This window comes from Limulus polyphemus, unplaced genomic scaffold, assembly GCF_000517525.1.
Source record: "Limulus polyphemus unplaced genomic scaffold, Limulus_polyphemus-2.1.2 Scaffold323, whole genome shotgun sequence".
NCBI classification, from domain to species: Eukaryota; Metazoa; Arthropoda; class Merostomata; order Xiphosura; family Limulidae; genus Limulus; species Limulus polyphemus.
In genome coordinates this window covers 416,018-422,184 of record NW_013665933.1, presented here as the reverse complement: position 1 = coordinate 422,184, position 6,167 = coordinate 416,018, and the positions used below count along the sequence as shown (strand labels likewise).

The window sequence follows — 6,167 nt, the reverse complement described above, 5'->3', positions numbered from 1 at the left end:
GACTTAATAAAAAAAATTTCATATTTTGCATGTGAAAGCATTGTAATGTTTACTTATAATCTGTCAAATATTGTTAATATAAACTTGCCAATTTAAAAGTTATAGCATGCAAACTACAACAAGCACAAAATGGTTACAAGGTCGGTCCCAGGGACCGAGCCTTTGTTGAAAGAGTTAAGTTGCTTGTTAAACTTATGGCTTATCACATGCTAAGTTGACTTTAAATTTACAATACTGGCTTGTTATCTATAGCCATGGTTCTTAAATACTGGTCATCTTGTTCCTGACTTTTGATCGGTGTGAAAAGCCTGACCTCCATGCCACAAGTTGACAAAGAAGACACCTTGTTTCTAGTGACAGGCTTTAATAGTCTGTCTGATCAGCCACAAACGAACATTGAAAACTACTGCCTTGATGGCCAAAGCAACAAACAGAAGAGAAAGTCCTGTCCCCTGAACATGTACAGCCATCATATACCTTCCAGGCAACAGAACACAAAATAATCAAGAAGTAATTCCTTCTAAAAATGAGACCGACAGAGTATGGGTTCACTCAGGTAAAGCTTCCAGTCATACCTCTCATTCAACTGTCACATACCTAAAGTAGCTGGAGTATTAAATGGGTAATCGTGCTATTTAATATCAAGACATACCATTCAGGTCACCAGATGTAGCACCTAGGAATTTCTGTTTTGATCATAAAAAGGGTGTTAGGAATCCATAATTCTTGTACTCTACATTGATTACAAAAAGCAATGGGGAGGAGTGATATTCTTTGGACATGACAGCATTACAGAAGACTGACTTTTGCAATAGGAGTTATACTGCATGGCTATTGTCAAGATGCAGGTTCATCAGGTACAAGTGCTGCATGATCAAAAATGACAAAATGGATTTTAAGCACATAGTGAGGCTCCAAAGTAGTTTTGATATAACATACTCCTGTGTAAGCTCCTTAGTTAACTGAGCAAAAATTTTTACCAATTACATTTTCTATATGCTTTGCTGGCACATTAAAATGAGCTCTACTCTCTTAATCTGAAGACAATTAACGACTGAACTTGTATGTCTTCCCTCATTTATGTATTGCATGTCAGGCTGCCTATTTTGATATCTCTGAGATGTTTTCACAACTTCAAGTGTCAGCAATAAAAATTATAAAATAATGACAGCAACTTCCACAATGCAAATTGGTTAACATAGCTTGGTTTCCTTTTGTAAAACAAATATAAATTAAAAATCAACAAATCAAAATATACAACCATAAATAGTGACACTGGTGATATATAATGAACACTGATGAGGGGTGGAATTTCTTGAAACCACACTCAGTGACATACCTAAATAGCAAAACTATAAAAGCCTAGACCTCACTTTGCTTTTTTTCACCAAAACTCACAATTTTGGTGATAAGAAAAAATTTACATTATTTTAACACCTGCCACACAAGCCAGCTCAGCATCATGATGTGGATCCAAAAAAATAAGTCATTCTGGAAAGGTTTGGGTTGTTTTAATTAGACAAGAAAAAGATGTTTGGCATTATTTTTTGGTGTGGGTCATTGGATCAGACCGATGACCTAACCCAAGACCATTAGAGCCAACATGGAGAAGTTAACATGTAAATGTAAAGTAAAACAATGTAACATGCTTGAAATATTCTAGATGTGGTTGTGAATGTGATGGTTTAAGTGTAGTGATTAAGCTAAACCATGGGTCCAGGTCAGAAAAGGGAAGAACTTATTTGAAGGTATCCAATTTGATTTGACATACCATATGAATCAGAGATTTGCTAATTGATTACTGCATTGACAGCGAAACATAAAACAAAAGGCACAACAGTACTGTTATCTTCAAAATGGGGATTGGAATCATATATAATAAATCATTAGTTTCACTATTTTGTGAGACTAATGGCACAATAAGGCCCAAAGATGCAGTATTGATTTTCCAAGCAATTCTGAAATTAAAAATCCCATTTCTGCAATGAAGAGTAAATACAAAAATGATGGTATAATGTCCAGTATGATACCACCATAGTATAATCCATATACATTTCATCATGTCACACTTTCATTAATATTTATTTTATTTTTCATTTTAGAAGTTGTGCCGAGCTTCATTCATCGAGATCTATCAAAATAACCCTAAACCATGGTTTCAGAAAAGATTCCCCTGTTAAACATCCTAGGCTCAGTACTAAAAGATGCTGGGCTGAATCATACGACAGGTGTTAACCAGTTTACCACTGATGAGTATGAAATAATGATTAAAAAAATATTACTTATCCTTCAAATACCAAAGTGAATACAAGTTACTTTAATAGAAAATATAATAAACAATTCACATACATGTAACCCATAAGGCAAAGTCATGCATTCAATTAAAATAGTTTACTCATAAATTTGGTGTTATGACTTATGTTATATGTTACCAGGATTTTTTTCTTTCACCACATAAACAAGTGTAACCCTATAAGTATAAAGCACAACAAACAATGCAGACACACAAGTGTAAATGTGTCAGTTTGTACTTGTGTAGAATCAACAAACCATCACCACCTCAAGTCTCAAGGTTTTCTTGCTTTGACCTTCACAAATCACATCTAAGTAATAAAGAAAATTTAGCAAAAATTAAGTATGATGTACTCATGTAGGGATGGAAGTGCCATAAATTACAGAAACAAGGTAGGGTTGAATACATAAAACCATACAAGAATCACTACATTATGAGTACATAGGTAGCCAACTCTTTCCGAGAATAACTTTTATCTACAACTAAGTCAGTGTTGAATTCCTGTCGGTTGCATGAATTCAGGTTTGAAAAAAGTAGTTAAAATGAATAGTGCTATACAGTCTTACAGTAGCTAATAGTAATAGTACTAGTAGTAATAACCAGAACTTGCATAAGCTTGTGACTTCTCAAATAAATCATGTATCACTTTAGATTGACTCGGTACTAACTTACTCAGTTACTTATGTAGGGATTTTTGTATGGTTTTGTGTATTCATATCTAATTTGTTTCTTCACTTTGTAGCATTGCCATCCCTCCATCATACTTTATTTTTTCATGTTTTTTATTATGTCTATATGATTTGCATTTATACTTATAAGTTATCGCACAACTTTCATAAATATACAGTTAAGCCTAATCAAGTCTCATAACATTTACAAAATACAAGAAATTGAACTTGAAGTAAACACTAATAATTTAAGAAGAAATTAAGACACAGAGACAATAAAAAAAGTAGAAAATATATGTTCAAATTATTGCTGAAAAATAACTCACCAGTGTTATAAATTTACAATGGGGTAAAAACCTAAAGAGTCATCGAAAACTCCCTAACTCTACCCCTCGCTAGGTCGTGACGAAATAGGTCAGGTGCATTCGAAATCAAGATTGTTTTTCGTAAAAGAAGCTCTAACTGGATAAATATTTACGCTGAAATCACGCACGTAAGTAAATATGAAATCAAACAAACAAAAATTAAAAACAAAAAACGATAGAGATTAATAAAATTATCGTGGAATTATTTTTTAAACTTTTATTTAATTAAAAATTCCATTTCTTGTCTCAATATTAATGTTGACTTACGAGTACGTGGTGTTCTATCTACACCACAGTTTTATCGATGCTAGTTCTTGGTGAAGATTGTGTTCTTGCTGTTAGCCACTCAGTGGCTCAGCAAACTTATATCGCTAAAACTCTGGTTTAGATACTTGTGGTGAGTGTACCTCAGATACCCCATTGTGTAACTTTGTGCGTAACTTCAAGCAAACAAATATTGTTGTTTTTAATTTAGACGTTTATATTAATGCTGGCTATAGAAAGTTTCAATGTCATGATATAAACGGGTAGTCGAATGTCTGAAACTTTCTTGAACTTGAAGAAAGGTACAATGGATGCCGCCTATTGTGATTACGGAGTTATCATTCATATACTATTATTAGAATTACTAAGTCCTGACCAAATGTATAAAAATAGATAAGAAAAACGTCGTTTCTTGTAATTAACGCTTCGTTTTTTTTGTTTTTTTTGTTATCACTTCTATTCAGCTTAACCATGTCAAGGTCAAGCGACCTGAGAAAGGTTCATCATAAAATAATGCGTGGCTAAGTTATTATTAAGATCCCCTACGCTCTTGTGTTTCCTTTCCATTATAGTACAGTTGTTTTCGTTCCCACAAATTTCAATTTTTGTTAACCCTCTTTAATAATGAAAAAATTGCATAAAAAACGTAAAGACTAACCCTTAAAGAAAAAGTTGCCATTTTAGAACGCTATGATAAGTTACCAAAATGGGGCAACGTAATGCAGCAGTGCAATTACAAATTTCCCAACCTCTTTTGTGTAAAATTTAGAAAAATCGGGCCGACATTGAGAGGGGAGCAAAATAGAATGAAAACCTAAACTGTAAGAGAAAGCACAGTGGAATAAATGACCAGATCGAATCAGCATTAAAACTTGGTTTACTAATGTGCTGTCAGCCTGTTATTCGGACAGACCCAGAATTGATAAATGAAGAAGCTGAAGCCCATAAAACTGATAAACCTCCAACAAGTACTGAAATGCGAGAAACGCTTCGAATTTTGCGACTTGGTGTACAGCACAGATCAGGCGAGTTTCATAAACAGTGTGAATATGAAAATTTTATTAACGAATTGCTCCGAAAAAATAGTAGATAGTCAACTTTAAATTATTTTTCTAATTCTTGTTATAATTGTTTTTGAATAAATGTAAAAATCCAGCTTTCAAACTTTTAGGTAATATGTTTGCTACCTTATATCAATAAACATTACTGTAACTGCTGAATGTTTATTTCATCGGTTAACGTTATCATTCGGTTATTGTTGTAAATGATGAATTAGTATTTCAACGAATTATTAGAATTATGGAAGAAGGTAGTTGGTGACAAGTTAGTGTTATTAGCGAAGTTAGGCCTATTGTTAGTTCTTGAAACTGGTGCAAGTTATAGAACTTAAAGTTCAAGAAATAAGACGTTTTCATTGTCATTAAGTTAAAACCTTTTTAAATAAATTAGTAATGAAAGGGCCAAATAGAAAACGAGAAATCGCCTGAAAGAAAATGGTCCTGACAACAAAAAACAAGACTGAAAAATATATCACTTGTTACTATTTCTTCAGAAAAACATATTTAGTATTTAGCGGTTATAAATAGGCACAGATAAGTATTTTTTGAGCCGAGGGCCAAAACCTCTGAGTGGGAGGGAAGCATAACTCCACACACAGTATGATAAATATTAACTTTACATTAAATATATTGGACTTTGCACTATTTTATTGAATAATAAAAAAGAACCTGTGCATCAAAAGAAACCATTACAACAGTAGTGTCAGGAGTAGATTTATTTTCATGGAAATAAATTCATTGCACATGCTCAAAGTGAGATCTAAAAATGTGCTTAAAATTATGAAACACTAGAAAGAAAAAAAGAGGCAGACAATTAAAAGAAGATTAGAAATTGCTGGAATGAGACATTAAATTTATAAAATAACCAAAAATAAAAATCAATTTCATCAAAGACAAAATCGAGGAGGCCATAGGAAATGTACAGAAAGGCTACAATATCAAAAATGAAGAAGTACAGTGATGGAAAAAGAGAAGTACAAAATGACTTCAGTGAAGTTTAAAAAGAGCATTGTAATATATCAAGATACCACCAGTTTCCTACCTCCTTAGATACTAGCTAAATATCTCAAAATTACAGCATACTTTAGGTTTTGTTCTTAATATGGAATATTAGTCAATGGAACTATTAAGTTTCTCTCACCTAAATTATTCATGAGACTGAGTGAATTACCAAGGGCATCACATGTACTCCCTCCCATTACAGGCACCCAGTGACACAGCTGTATGTCTGCGGACTTCAAAGCTAGAAACCGGGTTTCAATACCCGTGGTGGGTAGTGAAAAGTCAGTCAGTTGTGTAAAAACTTTATGCTTAACTTCAAACAAACAAACCAAATAGAGAAAATTACTGTAGCACGAAATATGCTATAAATGGCAAAAATTATATTTTTACTGGCTAGTCTACTGGCCCAAGAGTCAGTGGCGTAGCAAGAGGGGGGGCAGTCGCCCCCGGGCGCAGGTGTGAAGGGGCGCAAATTTTGCTCTGGCCTATAATGCCTGTTAATTAATAATTATGCCCT

The 6,167-nt window shown here is 33.4% G+C and overlaps 1 protein-coding gene across 1 annotated transcript in view; it reads right to left on the bottom strand.

The window, feature by feature from the left end:
• Window positions 1–3,487, bottom strand: part of LOC106457387 — a 36,887-nt gene extending 33,400 nt beyond the window's left edge. Inside the window, exon 1 of the mRNA XM_013916798.2 lies at window positions 3,288–3,487. The gene's annotated coding sequence lies outside the window, so the exon portion shown is untranslated. The remainder of the gene's footprint in view (window positions 1–3,287) is intronic.
• Window positions 3,488–6,167: the final 2,680 nt, after the last annotated feature.